Here is a 16,940-nt window from a genome sequence, read left to right as displayed (position 1 = left end):
TAGTCAGTTGAACTAATTTTCCATTTTGGGGGGGTTATGTTCCTTCCTTATTCTAGTTTTTAAAAAAGATTTATTTATTAGAGAAAGCTTGTGCACACACAAATGATCAGGGAAGGGGCAGAGGGAGACAATCTCAAGCAGATTCCCTGATAGTGGGGAACCCCACAAGGGGCTCAAACCCAGGACCTTGATATCCTGACCTGAGCCAAAAATCAAGAATGGGTGCTTTATCAACTAAGCCACCCAGATGGTGCATTTCCTATTCTAATTTATAGGAAGTAGGTTGTAGTGAAATTTACAGTTTAGCACACTGGTTATAGAACATACAGTTAAAATAGTAAAAAAAACCATAAGGAGGGTAATTACAATCTAGATGAAGTAACTTGAGGCTTTGGGAGGAGGGGAACCCTTTCATGACTTGTCAGGAAAAGTTATATTGTGTCATTAAAATTTTTGTTTTGGAATGATAAATATGAAAAGGAGTTTATAAATGGATTCTGGGTAATGAAAGCTGTGAACTCTAAAACCTTTGAAAGGCATGAGAAATGGTTAGGAGGCACTAGCTGCTTACTTTATGGAGAACTCAGTGGGACACAGAGTCCCTTTGACTGATCCCTGGATGTTAGTGATGTGCCCTGGTCCTAGGCTTATCCAAGTGGCTTCTCTGTATTGGCTTTGAAATCTTTAGGCAGTGACATAGACTCAGAGATAAAGAGTTTTAAGGCTTCGGTGTTGAATATCAACTCTGGTGGTTACTGTGGCATCAGATGCCTTTTTATAAAACTGTACCCGTGGTGAGAGTTGGATGCATTCTTTCCTTGTTCTGGGTCTCATATTCCAGCTTTCTCTCACTTGTGCTAGTGACTAATGTACTTTCTAACTGGACATTTGTTCATTTGCTATCCAAATTGGTTTCTTTTGTTTAGAGCCAAGAATGCAGACAGGTACACCCAGATTCTAAAGAAAAGGTAATAAATAACTTCAGCAAAGATTCATAAACTTAAAGCCAAAAATAAAGCAAGTCTAAAACAAGATATAAAGATGTTATAGAATGACTTTGGAGTCAGTTTGTAAACCCTGTTAAGAGCACTCCTACTTATGGGGATCTAGTCCACAGAAATAAAATCTCAGTAGTTAAGGGCATGTATATTTCTGGATTTTTTTTTAACAGGACTGTTAATAACAAAACAGGGAAAAAAGCAAACTTCTCAAATAGGTAGAGTTAAATTATTGTATACTCATACTAGGAAGTAATATATAGCTACTGAAAATAGTAAATTAGGTTGATATAAATTATCTTTTAGGAAATTTTTTTTAGAGATTAGAGAACTATATGTAAAATGTTTCAATTTTTGTAACTATACTAGTGTTTAAGAAAGAAGCATAAACCTCCCCCCCCCCAAAAAAAACCTGGAATCCTATTTTAGGGAATTGGCTTTTGACAATCACCCACCCAAAGAAGTAAATATTAGATTGATCCAGTACACATACCTCATGCAAACACAATCATACTTTTACTATATGCAAAGCAGGTTGATTTCTTTATTCTTCCTATTCTATCCTGTTTTATTTTAAAAATTACTGATTATGGCCAACTAATTGACTTCATTGTCTGCTGACTGTTTAATATTCATGATTTGAAAAACACCATTTTTCACACGTATACTTCATCTTGTCTACCTATTACTCTCTGCCATGACTTACTTTCTTGTTTTCTTCAGGTGATGTCAAGAATGATTCCTCCTGTGATAAGACAATTTCACAACTTGAACTGAAAAATCAATGAGAAGATTCATTTGTGGTAAGATGCCACTAGGTAGCAGCCCTATAACCTCTGTTACAGGGATCAAATCACTGCGACTTGGGCCATGATTAAAATACAGTTGTTCACTCCCAGCAGGAAAATATGGGAGTGCTAATCCATTTTGATTTTGCAGTTATCGAAGATCTCTAACATAGTCTCAATTATTAAACAACTGGTGAAACAGAGCCATCAAGAATATATTTACATGAGGGACCATGAGAATACCTGGGTGACTCAGTGGGTTGAGCCTCTGCCTTCGGCTTGTGTCATGGTCTCATGGTCCTGGGATCGAGCCCCACATCAGGCTCTCTGCTCAACAGGGAGCCTGCTTCCCCCCTTCTCTCTCTGCCTGCCTCTCTGCCTACTTGTGATCTCTCTCTCTGTGTCAAATAAATAAATAAATAAATAAATAAATAAAAGACCCATACATACAAAGTTAGTTCAGAGATCTCTCATTTAAAATAGTGTATAATGGGGTGTCTGGGTGGCTCAGGTGGTTAAACCACCAATTCTTAATCTCAGCTCAGGTCTTAATCTCAGGGTTATGAGTTCAAGCCCTGCATTGGACTCCATGCTAGGTGTGGAACCCCTTTTAAATAAATAAATAAACACACAAATAAATAAAAATAAAAACCATAAAATAGCATATAGCTTAAGGTCTATTTATATATCATCTCCTATATTCTCACAAGATTGTAAGCACAGAAACAAAGAAGCACAGAAACAAAGAAGAAATCTCCTAATGGCTGAGAATCAACCTACTTTCAGAATCAGAAAGAAATTTCCACTAAGTATAAGGTCTATGAAATTGAATTAAGAACCATTATTTTGGCTCATCCAATGACTCAGCAAGCCTGCCCATTGTTTTATTCCTGTGGTTGGCAATATGTCTATGCTTCCTTCTGGGAATGCACACGTTTCAAACCTGTCACTAGGAAAGCATGGTACAGATAGGCTGAGGATGTTTTATCCTTATGAGATGGTTCCTGTTATTTATAATGATGGTAATGTTAGGATAGCATAAAATGTTTTTTTAGACTATGTCATAAACATTTTACAAGCTTGACAGTTTGAAAGATCTCTGTTAGAACACATAGGAAGCTCTCCTTTTTGTGCACCAACTGACCTAAAATAAGCAGTGAATGATGTCATCAGTATAAGTCATCTTGGGTATAAAAGAGGTGGTGAGTATGGTACAAGTTAAGACCCATCATGGTCACTACCACTTTTCATGTATCAGGGTTTGCTTGGGAAGACTTCCACGATGTCACAGTTTACTGTGATTTTACTGAAAGATGCTTTCTTATCGAGGACCAGTAGGAAGAGTAGAGGCACATGGTACCTGTGTTTTCTTTATCCCCTGGAGGCAATGCCAGCACCTAGGTGATCCAATAGGAAAAATAGGTATGTGTTAACATGGGAGGTCTCCATTTTCCTGTCACTCTGCCTTCCTATAAGGCAACTGTGGGAGCAACACTCTTGCTGAGCATGCAGACAGACTGCTGGGTCACCATGAATCTGGATTTAGGAGTCTGCTGTTTACAAAAGTTGTCTGGGAAAACTTGCAGCTCAATAGCTGGGTACCTTGGGGACTCCAGAGGAAGTTGAAGTTCCATCTCCAGGGAGAAGAAAGTCACTGGTAACATGGGGATTGACATTTAGGTATAGTCTCCTTAGCTAGAGAAGGGAAGGATGGTATCAGCTGGCTCACTCTTCAGGCAATTTGGGAGACCTGTTCCTGTATCTCAGATGAGAGAAACAGTCCTCTCAAGACAAACCTCTTCTTGTCCATCCCTATATTAAGATGGAGAGAAGAAAACCTTGGGTTTGGACCTTTGCAATATTACAAAATGTGAGATCTCACTAGCAGAGGGCTGAAAAAAATCGCTTTTCTCTTAAATTACCCTATATATTTGTCCACATGTTTACTATACTGTGTGTTTATTTTCTTATGTAGACCCATTTTTTTTTCATTTAGTATCATTTTTCTTCCTCCTGAATGAATTTATTTTAGAAAGTACTTTTCCTTGTCATAGAATTCTAGATCATCAGCTTTCTTCTTTTTATTTACTTTATTTATTTATTTATTTATTTATAGAATTTACCCATTTTATTGGCAGATAAATTGAGAATTAAAGTAGTTGTTGATGACATGGCAAATGAATTGTAGAACTGGAACTCTATTCCTGTGCTTTCCATTCTTAGGAGAAATGCCCCAAAGGAATCAGGAGGGACTAAATTAAATCTTAAAAATCATATATTTAAGTGGAACAGTTCTAGCAACTTTATACCTGCTAAGATTTGTCTTTGAATGTCCTAAATCATTCATAAATAATGAATACTGCCAAAGCTAATCGCATATTTTAAATTAACAATAAAAAATTATTAAGACGTATTTGATATGCTCTAGAATAAATGGTTCATAAGCAGGATAAAGAAAAATTTCAAAAGACAATTCTACTTCTAGATAGGAGGTCTGGGAATTTATGGAAGACTTCTTAATCTTATTTCATGCATTTTATGTTTTAGATTTCTGTAAACATTTAACTCCTTTTTTATATCAAAAAATGGGCAGAAGATATGAACAGACACTTCTCCAATGAAGACATACAAATGGCTATCAGACACATGAAAAAATGTTCATCATCACTAGCCATCAGGAAGATTCAAATTAAAACCACATTGAGGTACCACATTACAGCAGTTAGAATGGCCAAAATTAGCAAGAGAGGAAACAACATGTGTTGGAGAGGATGTGGAGAAAGGGGAACCTTCTTACACTGTTGGTGGGAATGCAAGTTGGTGCAGCCACTTTGGAAAACAGTGTGGAGATTCCTCAAGAAATTAAAAATAGAGCTTCCCTATGACCCTGCCATTGCACTCCTGGGTATTTACCCCAAAGATACCGATGTAGTGAAAAGAAGGGCCATCTGTACCCCAATGTTTATAGTAGCAATGGCCACGGTCGCCAAACTGTGGAAAGAACCAAGATGCCCTTCAGTGGACGAATGGATAAGGAAGATGTGGTCCATATACACTATGGAGGATTATGCCTCCATAAGAAAGGATGAATACCCAACTTTTGTAGCAACATGGACGGGACTGGAAGAGATTATGTTGCGTGAAATAAGTCAAGCAGAGAGTGTCAATTATCATATGGTTTCACTTATTTGTGGAGCATAACAAATAGCATGGAGGACAAGGGGAGTTAGAGAGGAGAAGGGAGTTGAGGGAAATTGGAAGGGGAGGTGAACCAGGAGAGACTATGGACTCTGAAAAACAATCTGAGGGTTTTGAAGAGGCGGGGGGTGGGAGGTTGGGGGAACCAGGTGGTGGGTATTGGAGAGGGCACGGATTGCATGGAGCACTGGGTGTGGTGCAAAAACAATGAATACTGTTATGCTGATAAGAAATTAAAAAAAAAAAAAAGTGAGTCATTTATAGTCAGGTTCTCTGAGGAGCCAAAAATTAGAACCAGAAGCCACATGGGCAAATCAAATTCAGGGTTCTAGAATCCCATGAATGAAGAATGAAAAGTTAGCTAATATTTCCAGATTTAGACCAAGTATATGAGAAAAGACTTAAAGGAGATCCCAAATAAGGTCATTTTCAGGATTCTAAGGGCTAATAAGCATAGACAAAAATCCATTTTAATTAATATTTTTGGCTTTAATAAAATAGATTTAAAATTAAGATTAAATCTTAAAATCTTTAATTAAATTCTAAGAATCCTAAGAAGTAGGAAGGGGCAAGGAAAAAAATTCACACGTGGCATCTAGATTCAGAATCTGCATGGCACCTCTGTCATTTTTTAGAAGACTCTGTGACCTTGAGACCTTTACTCTTCACCTCCAAACTCACTCCAAACTATTAAAACTCTGTTCTATTTTATTCTCATACAAAATTAAAATTTCTTCTTAAGACATAAGGAGGATTGTAATCTTAATAAACAAACGCACTCTAAGAATTAATAAATAGTGGTTGTAAATATCTCAGGTTTATTTGTAGTGTGTTAACACAAAGGAATTATTTAGTATACTCCTGACATTAGGGCAGCATAAATCTTAGCTCTTACAAGTCTACCAAATCAGAATTATCACTATGGCAAATAACTTCCATCCCCAAATGGAATAAAATATTTCAGTTTGGACCATGAGTTCATAACAAGAGAGATTTTGGGGGCTTCCCATAGACTTATCTAGGTTATTTCTTTATGATTTCTGTATTGGAGTAGATTTTGCTTACATAGCTAAGATTATATTTTAGATACTGATTTCTAACCATTACAGACAGAATATTCAAAAGTTCTATATGTCATGAAGAGACCATTTGTAATTGATGTTTGCCAATTGTTTATTTGTCAGACATCTCTATTATCGAAAATCACCCAAATCTTATATCATTAAATCATTTTACATGCACTTTAAAGATGCAGAAAACTAGCAAGAAAATATTCATTGGCCATTAAGTTGTTCTATGCAGCTCTACTCTGAACTGTGTGTTCAGTAATTTTCCAAATAGTGTCCCAATGGCAGAAGGAAGTTAGTGACTGTTAGCAGATATTTTGCTAGTTATTTGAAGTGGTCATCAAATATAGAAAGGGATTCTACTAAACTGGGTTTGAGTAATGTAACATAAGAAACACTCATCCCTGATCCATAATGAGAAGAAAGAAGTCAATCAATAATAACAGATCAGAAATGTCAGATGATAGAATTAGTAGATAAGGACATTAGAACATGCACATAACTATATTTCATATATTCAAGGAGGTAGAAATAGGAGTCAGCATTTTAAGTAGATATGAAAGATTTATTTTAAAAGACCCAAACTGAATTTCTGAGATAAAAATTCAATGTCTGAGATTAAAAAAAAGAAATTAAACTGGATGAAATTAATAGCAAATTCTTCCTCTGGAGACACTGACTAATTCAAAATCTTAAAAGCATCCAGAAGGGGAAAAAAAATGCATTATTTACAGAGAAACAAAGATAAGAATGCTGGTAGATTTCTCACCAAAAACAATGTAAGTGGAACAACATCTTTAAAAAAATAAAAAGAAGGGGCACCTAGGTGGCTTAGTCATTAGGCTCCTGCCTTAGGCTCAGGTCATGATCCCAGGGTCCCAGGAAAAATATTCTGAGGAGGTAAAAAAAAAAGCAACACATTGATAAATAAAAATATGTGACCCAAAGGTGAAAATAATTAGCTTTTTTTTCCCTTTCATTTTCTTTTTTTCTTTTTAATTATTATTATTTTTATTTATTTTTTTATATCTTTTCAGTGTAACAGTATTCATTGTTTTTGCACCACACCCAGTGCTCCATGCAATCCGTGCCCTCTCCAATACCCACCACCTGGTTCCCCCAACCTCCTACCCCCCGCCTCTTCAAAACCCTCAGATTGTTTTTCAGAGTCCATAGTCTCTCCTGGTTCACCTCCCCTTCCAATTTCCCTCAACTCCCTTCTCCTCTCTAACTCCCCTTGTCCTCCATGCTATTTGTTATGCTCCACAAATAAGTGAAACCATATGATAATTGACACTCTCTGCTTGACTTATTTCACGCAACATAATCTCTTCCAGTCCCGTCCATGTTGCTACAAAAGTTGGGTATTCATCCTTTCTTATGGAGGCATAATCCTCCATAGTGTATATGGACCACATCTTCCTTATCCATTCGTCCACTGAAGGGCATCTTGGTTCTTTCCACAGTTTGGCGACCGTGGCCATTGCTACTATAAACATTGGGGTACAGATGGCCCTTCTTTTCACTACATCGGTATCTTTGGGGTAAATACCCAGGAGTGCAATGGCAGGGTCATAGGGAAGCTCTATTTTTAATTTCTTGAGGAATCTCCACACTGTTTTCCAAAGTGGCTGCACCAACTTGCATTCCCACCAACAGTGTAAGAAGGTTCCCCTTTCTCCACATCCTCTCCAACACATGTTGTTTCCTCTCTTGCTAATTTTGGCCATTCTAACTGCTGTAATGTGGTACCTCAATGTGGTTTTAATTTGAATCTTCCTGATGGCTAGTGATGATGAACATTTTTTCATGTGTCTGATAGCCATTTGTATGTCTTCATTGGAGAAGTGTCTGTTCATATCTTCTGCCCATTTTTTTTTAATATGATTGTCTGTTTTGTGTGTGTTGAGTTTGAGGAGTTCTTTATAGATCCTGGATATCAACCTTTTGTCTGTACTGTCATTTGCAAATATCTTCTCCCATTCCGTGGGTTGCCTCTTCATTTTGTTGACTGTTTCCTTTGCTGTGCAGAAGCTTTTGATCTTGATGAAGTCCCAAAAGTTCATCTTTGCTTTTGTTTCCTTTGCCTTTGGAGACATATCTTGAAAGAAGTTGCTGTGGCTGATATTGAAGAGGTTACTGCCTATGTTCTCCTCTAGGATTCTGATGGATTCCTGTCTCATGTAGAGGTCTTTTATCCATTTTGAGTTTATCTTTGTGTACGGTGTAAGAGAATGGTCGAGTTTCATTTTTCTACATATAGCTGTCCAGTTTTCCCAGCACCATTTATTGAAGAGACTGTCTTTTTTCCACTGTATATTTTTTCCTGTTTTGTCGAAGATTATTTGACCATAGAGTTGAAGGTCCATATCTGGGCTCTCTACTCTGTTCCACTGGTACCATGCTGTCTTGGGATGCACTATCTTTTATTACTTATTAGAAAACCCCAACCCTCATCCTCATCTATCGCATCCTGACAGCACCTAAAACTCACCTTAAGAACCGTATCAACATTTTTTATTAATGAAAAAGTTGAAAGAACAATTAAGCTTTGAAATATATGTTTTTTTTTGTTTGTTTTTCTAGTTAGCTCTCATGAAAGGGATTTAACATTTATATAGTTATCACCTTCAACTTAACATTTGTTGAGACTTAAATTAATCTTGATTGGTTCCAAATTATCCTCAAAATAGGGGCCAAGTTCATGGGCTTGTGTTTTACAAATTGGCCATGTCACCCAAAAAAGGATATGACTCTACTCAAAAAATTCGTCAAAAAGAAACACATTGTGTAATCATTCAGATGACTTATAAGAATGAATTCTTATCATTTATTGTTAAAGAGTTTATTAGCTTTTGCTTATGAAATAATGTATTCAAAAACAGCTTATAAAGGAGAGTGCCCATACTAGTACTAACAAAATCCCCAGAATTCTCTATGTGAGGCTGCTATTCCTGCATGTGAACTTCCCTTTCCTGCACCCACATCCCCTTCCCTTTCACACTTTATTATCTTTATAAAAAGGAAGGAGACAACATACAAAATTAATTTAAGTAAAGGTCTGCATTACAACTGAAAACCATTAACTGTCAGCTGTTTACCAAAGCACAGGGAAAAATCTATTTTAATTAGTATTTTTGGCTTTAATGAAAACTGATTACAAAATTGGCATTTTAGCTAATACTGTTGAGATTTATGGTGAGGTGATACTAATTAATTTTCTGTTGAATTGCTATGGGCCTTGACTATCTGCAATAAAATGATGTATTGGCTGATACCAGGGCTGTATCAGCATTTCAGAGTTTTGTTACAAAAGGCTTCTTAATGGTTTACAGATATATTTCACACTACTGCTCCTAAGCTACAGAGTATTATTATTTTTTCCATAAAAAGGCTGTTATAGGCAATCAAATTTCATACCATTTTTAAAATTGGAGATGTTTTATTTTAATGTATCTTGAACATTAGCCAAAAAGCCCTTTATTTCAAATGTAGCTTTCTTTTGTCTAGTTACAAGTGGTAAAAAGAAGACATGATACACTTTAATTGGAGAACTTTTAATGAGTTATTTCCTCACTTTTCCTTCTCTCTTGATTATATTGGTAGCAAATCAGCTACTGAACCTAATTTCATATTTCCAGATTAATTTGAAAGCAGGAAATAAAAAGAAACCACTAAGCTTGATAATCCACCTCATATGATTTGAATTTCAAATGCTTTTATTTCAGCTTGTTTTAATTGTGGTTATTTCTTCCTTTTATTTAAAATAAAAAAATAATTACTGAAGACTTTAAAATTTACAGTTGACTCTTGAACAGTGTGGGTGTGAGGGATGCTGACCCTCATATAGTCAAAAATCTGCATATAACAGGCCCCTCAAAACTTCACTATTAATAGCTTACTGTTGATAAGAAGACTTACTGATTAAAATAAACAGTCAATTAAGCCATATTTGTATGCTATATGTATTACATATTGTGTTCTTATAATAAAGTAAGCTAGAGGAAAAAGTTACTATGAAAATCATAAAACAAAATTCATTTATAGTACTCTACTGTATTTATTTAAAAAATCTGCCTATATGTGGGCCTATGCAGTTCAAACCTACGTTGTACAAGGGCCAACTGTATATAGCTTTCTCCCGCATGTTGAAAATCTGTATCCTTGTATTGATTTTGTTTGACCTTGATTAGAAAGTCATTTTATTCATTTGTTATTGTTGGCTGTCATAGATAGATCCAGGAGGCATAATCCAGACTTGATTACAAGGATGGCCTATGGAGAGAGAGGGGTAGTCTTGGAATCCTGACTCCCAAATGATTGGCTTTGTGCCCTTGGGTAAGTAACCTAGGTATCAGTTTTCTCAACTGCACAATAAAAAATAACTGTATCCAAGTTACAATATATTTTGGATATTAAAAATATATAAATATCTTAATGTCAAGCACTCAATAAATACTAGTGAATTGTTATCTTAGAAATGAAATTTTATTCATTTAAGCATCATCTTATTACTTTCGGAATATGTATAAACTTGGATTATAATATTTTACTTAGAATCCATGTGAAAATCATGCAAATGTATTTTTATAATGATAAGAACTTAAGTATAAGATTAAATCATTAATCAAAAACCCCAAATGGTAGAAAATACAAACTTAGGAACAATAGCTTCTTAGAATGTTAGAATCCATAGAATAGAATCAATTAAATAACCTAGTCATCTAATTTTATTTCTCTTAAAAATGAGTACACTAATGGTCACAGAAGTTAATTCATTTATAAACGATTCACAACTAACTGTTTGTAAGAGGAAGGGCTAGCCAAGTCTATCCTAGTGGCAAATTTTGTGACTCTTACACATGTGTTTTTGTATGTCAAAGGGAGGCAATACCAAATCTATCTACTATAGATTAGAAATAACTATATAAAAGAAAGTTATCTTTTATGATGCAGATTTGGGATGATATAACATGGGAAATTGAATGTTAAAAAAGAAACTCTTAGTCAGAATTTGAAGAGGTAGAACAATATGGCTGCTTCTCTTTCTTGCCTGAAACATCAGACAGGCTAGCATAGGAGCCAATGTACAGTGTCTTACAGACTTTTTGGAAAAGTATACATTCAAAATCCAATCTAAAATTTTAAAAAATCCACACACATTTATTTCTTCAGAAAAACCACTAGGGAACATTTTCTACTTTAAAGATTTTAATTTTTAATTTTTTTTTTTAACAAGAATACTTTGCTTTCCAAAATGTTTTCAGAACATGGCACAGATTTCAATAAATATTTGCTAATCAGATCTCATATGACTAGCCCTCTTCTACCCACCTTCCTCCAGAAATACTCTTCACCCCATATGATTAATGTGGTCTCATGTTTGGGATCCACAGGATGTGCAGGAGGCATCCACTTGCCTATGTGCTCAGGTGATAAAAACATGTGCTTTTTTGTTTGTTTTTCAGGTACTAGAGGATCAGAATTTAAATCAGAAAGGGGTATTTGCAATTATTTATGCTAAAATCCTCTCTTTGCAGGTGAGGGATTCAAAACATTGGAGGAGTTATAAAACTTACCATTGTTATCCAGCCAGTATGAAGCAGATCTGGGAACTAGAATTCTGGCAGTCTAAATCATAGCTGAATGATTTTTCTTTATTCTGTATATGGAGTAGCTTACCAATAAGTTAAACATTTGGTTTAAAATATGCTTAATAGCACACTTATTATTCCATGTGATATATTTTAAGAGAAAGATTCTCCTGGGTACAAGGTGAAATAATGGAGGTACAGATCTTGGGTGGTTGCTGGGATGTAAATATTTAGCACTGTTAAATTTTTGATGTATTCTTTGGTTTTGGTCATTTTGTAGTCTTCATTTTTTCTGGTCCAGAAAACTTGATTTTAGCAATGTATTTGGAGTTGATTATGTTCTGGCCATTTTCTTTGTTAATAAATGCACCATAATCTTATGAATACACCAAAATGAGAATATTAAATTACAGTGATAAATTTAACTTTTGAATGAATGAATTATTCTTTGCTACTTGAAGAAAAGTTTATATGGATTGACAAGTTATCATTGTAAGACTGCACATAGGTATAGAGAAAGATAAATTGGTTGTATCCTCTTGGTGATTTAGGTGACTGAGATGATTGCCAGAAGAATTTATTTCCATTCCTAGAATTCTAGAATACTCACTGCAGGACTAACTTCAAGGGCATGAGACCTATACTGTCACACAGGGCTCACATTCAGAAGGGATGCTTTCTTGGTTTCATGTTCTGCTATTGAGGTAATGAATTCTAATTATGTTGTCTTTGAACTTGCATTTTGTAAGTGAAGTCTGATGATAACAGAACATGTTTCTGAACAGAGGAGATACATGTAATGTGCATCCCTGCTGTGTCCTGTCATTTCATTCTCATGCTACATTCAAGGTGCTCCATGAGCAGAGCATCCAGTGGACCCCAGGTATGTGGGAGTCAGAGGGACTCAGTGCTCATTACTTATACTGAGTAAGCAGGGTGTTGACAGCCTGAGAGGAAATGCTTTCCATTTTAACTAGAACTTTCTTAGAAAGCAGAAAGAGAGCATTGATATTTTGAGAAACACAAATGAACATGGAACTCTCTCCTTTCTTACTCATATCACTTCCCTGTATTAGCCAACCACCTATGCTCAAAATGATGACAAAAAAGGAAAAAAAAAGAGCAACATATAATGTTTTTTCTTTTCTTTTCTTTTTTTTTTTTTTTTGACTGAGGAAGCATGAATTTTATTGAAGGTTTATTTAAGTTTTTATTTATTTTTTTAATTTCTTTTCAGTGTAACAGTATTCATTGTTTTTGCACCACACCCAGTGATCCATGCAATACGTGCCCTCCCTAATACCCACCACCTTGTTCCCCAAAATTAGCAAGATGGGAAACAACATGTGTTGGAGAGGATGTGGAGAAAGGGGAACCCTCTTACACTGTTGGTGGGAATTCAAGTTGGTGCAGCCACTTTGGAGAACAGTGTGGAGATTCCTCAAGAAATTAAAAATAGAGCTTCCCTATGACCCTGCCATTGCACTCCTGGGTATTTACCCCAAAGATACCGATGTAGTGAAAAGAAGGGCCATCTGTACCCCAATGTTTATAGCAGCAATGGCCACGGTCACCAAACTGTGGAAAGAACCAAGATGCCCTTCAGTGGACGAATGGATAAGGAAGATGTGGTCCATATACACTATGGAGTATTATGCCTCTATTAGAAAGGATGAATACCCAAATTTGTAGCAACATGGACGGGACTGGAAGAGATTATGCTGAGTGAAATAAGTCAAGCAGAGAGAGTCAATTATCATATGGTTTCACTTATTTGAGGAGCATAACAAATATAATGCTTTTTCTTTTCAGTGCTTTCCTACTTTTCAGTAAGCCAAAGATGGAAAGTATTGGTAAAATGTGCATGTATTAAAAAGTGAAATAAAAACAGTTGAGTCAGTTTTGTGCTATATTTCCACTTTCCTGGTAAGAATGAAATACATGCGGCACCTGGGTAGCTCAGTTGGTTAGGCATCTGACTCTTGATTTTGGACTTGGGTCATGATCTCAGGGTTATGAGATGAAGCCCCATGTCTGGCTCTGCACTCATCATGGAGTCTGCTTGGAATTATCTCTCTTCCTCTGCTTCTCCTCCCCAATCTGTCTCTCTCTCTCTAAAAATAAATAAATAAATAAAAAAAAATAAAATAAAATACACATGCATGCATGAGCTACAAAATATGAATTTTATAACTTTGATGACTTAACATACAAGATAAATGCTCTGATGTTTGCATTTAAAGTTAACATGGCACAATATCAAGACAAACAGCAAAATTCACACTAATAGTTTAAACTATTAAATGTTTTTTGCTTAGAAAGATAATAAATAGTAAAATAAAAACCATGGTAATCAAGAGAGAGACTACAGAAGGAAGGAAAAGCTTCATTTTTTTAGTACCTTTAGTGATACATTTTCCTGCTCTTTTAACAGGTGGCCCTGCAGTTTCATTTTGTGCTGGGCTCCACAAGTTAAGTACCCAGTCCTGACTCATTGTGATCCTTAAGTAAGCAATTTATATCATTCTGGAAATACACTATTTTCCTATTTTAGTGCTTCTCATTTTCCGGATTTCAAGCAGATTATCTTCTTTCTATTGATAGTGGGGGAAGGAGGCTTTTTCCCTTTAGATAGATTACAATATAACTGATTAGATAAGCTTTTATTATATCAATAATAAGTCATGTGTTTTTGAGATTGTGTCCTTGTCCTTTTAATTACATTTTGAATTGATTTTGAGTTACCCAAGTCTACTCTTCAAATGGCTAATTTTATCCTACTTCACAGAGTTGTTGTGAGGCATGTATTTATATATTCAATTAATATTCATTGAGCAGCTATTAGATGCTGGGCACTGTGCTAGGTACCAAGGACTCAGCAGTGAGTAAGAGAGAGAGGTTCTATGTATTCATGTAGATTACATTTGATGCAGGAGATATACAATGACAAGGAAGTAAAAAGGACAAACCTCCTAGATGTAGATGAATGCTGTGATGAGAATAAACAGGGAGATGAGGAAAAAAGTAATGAGAAGAGGCCATTTGGATAGGATGTCCAAGGAAGGACTATATAAGGGCAGTGTATAATTTCTGAGATGAGACCAGAATGATGGGTCAAAATTCTGAGAGGAGAGTGCTCCAAGCAGAGCAAACAAGAATTACAAAGGCCTAAGGATGAAAAACTCTTGGTACAGTGGCTTGAATAGTGGCCTCCAAAAAGGTATATCCATGGTCTAGAACCTGCAAATATGATCTTATTTGGAAAAAAGAGTCTAAAGAGTCTTTACAGATGTAATTAAGTTGAGGATTTTGAGATCAGATCATCCTAGATTAACAAGGTAGGCCCTAGATCCAGTGAAAAGTGTCCTAATTACCGATGGAAGAGGAGAAGACAAAGCCACAGAGGGAAGGGCCATGATGAAGCAGAGACGGAGATGGGAGTTAAACTGCCATAAGCCAAGAAATACCTAGAGCTCTCAGAAGCTGGGAAGGGGCAAGGAAGGATTATTTTCTAGAATCTTTGGACAAAGTATGGCCCTGCTAACAACTTTATTTTGAGCTCTTGGCTTCCAAAACTGTGAGAGAATAAACTGCTCTTGTAGTAAGCCACCTAGTTTGTGGTGATTTGTTATGGCAGCCTCAGGAAACTAATACACTTATATCCATTTTTTTAAGAACAGAAAGAAGGTCATGAAGTAAGCAAGGTGGAGAAAACTGAGAGATTAGAGAAGCAGGCAGAAGCCAAGTTCTGAAGAGTTGTGTAACCCATGGAAGGGGGCTGGAATTTTAGTCTAAGGGTCATGGGAAGCCACTGATGGATGGGTATTAATCTAAAGTATCATTTGGTCTACATTTAAGCAACAGCGTAAAGAATGGGCTTTCAGGTAAAGAGAGTGAAATAGGAAGACTACAGTAGTTGACCAACTAGAGATGTCAGTGGCCCAGACTAGTCTTGTTGTCCCAGAGATGGAATGAGGTACACACACACACACACACACACACACACACACACACTTAAATATTTTATTTATTTGTTTGACAGAGAGAGAGACACACAGTGAGAGAGGGAACACAAGCAGGAGGAGTGGCAGAAGAAGAAGCAGGCTTCCTGCTGAGCAGGGAGCCCGATGCAGGGCTCAATCCCTGGACCCTGGGATCATGACCTGAGCTAAAGGCAGATGTTTAATGACTGAGACACCCAGGCTCCTCAGATTGATATATTTTGAGATAGGAAGGACAAGAATTGTTAATGGATTGAATGAGAGGAATCAAAGGTGACTTCTGAGATTTTATTGCAAACAAATGGCTAATGAATGATAAAATTGTTTACCAAAATGGCAATCACTGGTAGAAAAAAGGTACTCACTGTTGAGGGTGGAAATCAAGACTTCCCTTAGAACACAGTAGACATTTAAAAATGCAAATGAAAATGTTATTTAGGTAGCATTAGTTGAGATAATGTATGCTAAAATCCTGACTAATTGCACTTATGTATTGCTCAAGCAAATGAATGTGTCCTCTAATATTAAACAATGACTTAATTTTCTTAGTTTTCACAAGGTAACCATTTTATCCCTGGGGACATCATTCTGCAACTCTATCATAGCACTAATTATTTCTTTTATTCTTAAAGGAGACTAATGTCTTTAAGGACAAGATTCTAAAAGCTGAGCTAATGTTCATGCCTCTGTATTTAATATTTCTATACCAATTTACAGGTCAGAGAGCAATTATAAGTTTAGGACTAACTTGCATTACAATATAGCAAGGGATTCTCCCCATATAAGCAGTTCCCTGAACTTGGTGATTTGTTTTAGTGCTCAAGCTACCAACTTGAAGAAATGCAAGAATCAACTTTTTGCCCAAACTCTACTTTAATCTTGGCTCAAGAAGCCTGAAAATCTGGGCTTATAGATGCTCCTCCTAACCCTTCTCCATTTAATCAATAATGACTCTGGCAGAAAGAGAAGATTATATATATATATATATATATATATATATATATATATACACTCCCCACCCCCAACATAGATAATTGAATATCACCTAATTAGATTACTGCACTACTTTGATGCCATAGTGATTGGTGATATGTAGGAGGCCTGGCAGTGATAACTGTGTGAGAGAGGTTATTTAATGTAAAATGAAGAATAAAAGGTCTAGAGGCCACAGCTTTGAATATGGTGTCCCCTTCCCCTCTAAAAGATTGAGTGTATATTTTAATACTTAAAATGCAATATTTTCAACTATTAAAATATACTCAGCTCTTTTCTATGGCTCCTAACTTTATATACT

Source organism: Lontra canadensis, unplaced genomic scaffold (genome assembly GCF_010015895.1).
Source record: "Lontra canadensis isolate GAN:19392208 unplaced genomic scaffold, GSC_riverotter_1.0 scaffold62, whole genome shotgun sequence".
NCBI lineage: Eukaryota > Metazoa > Chordata > Mammalia > Carnivora > Mustelidae > Lontra > Lontra canadensis.
The sequence above is the reverse complement of the archived record's forward strand: the minus strand, read 5'-3'. Positions refer to the sequence as shown.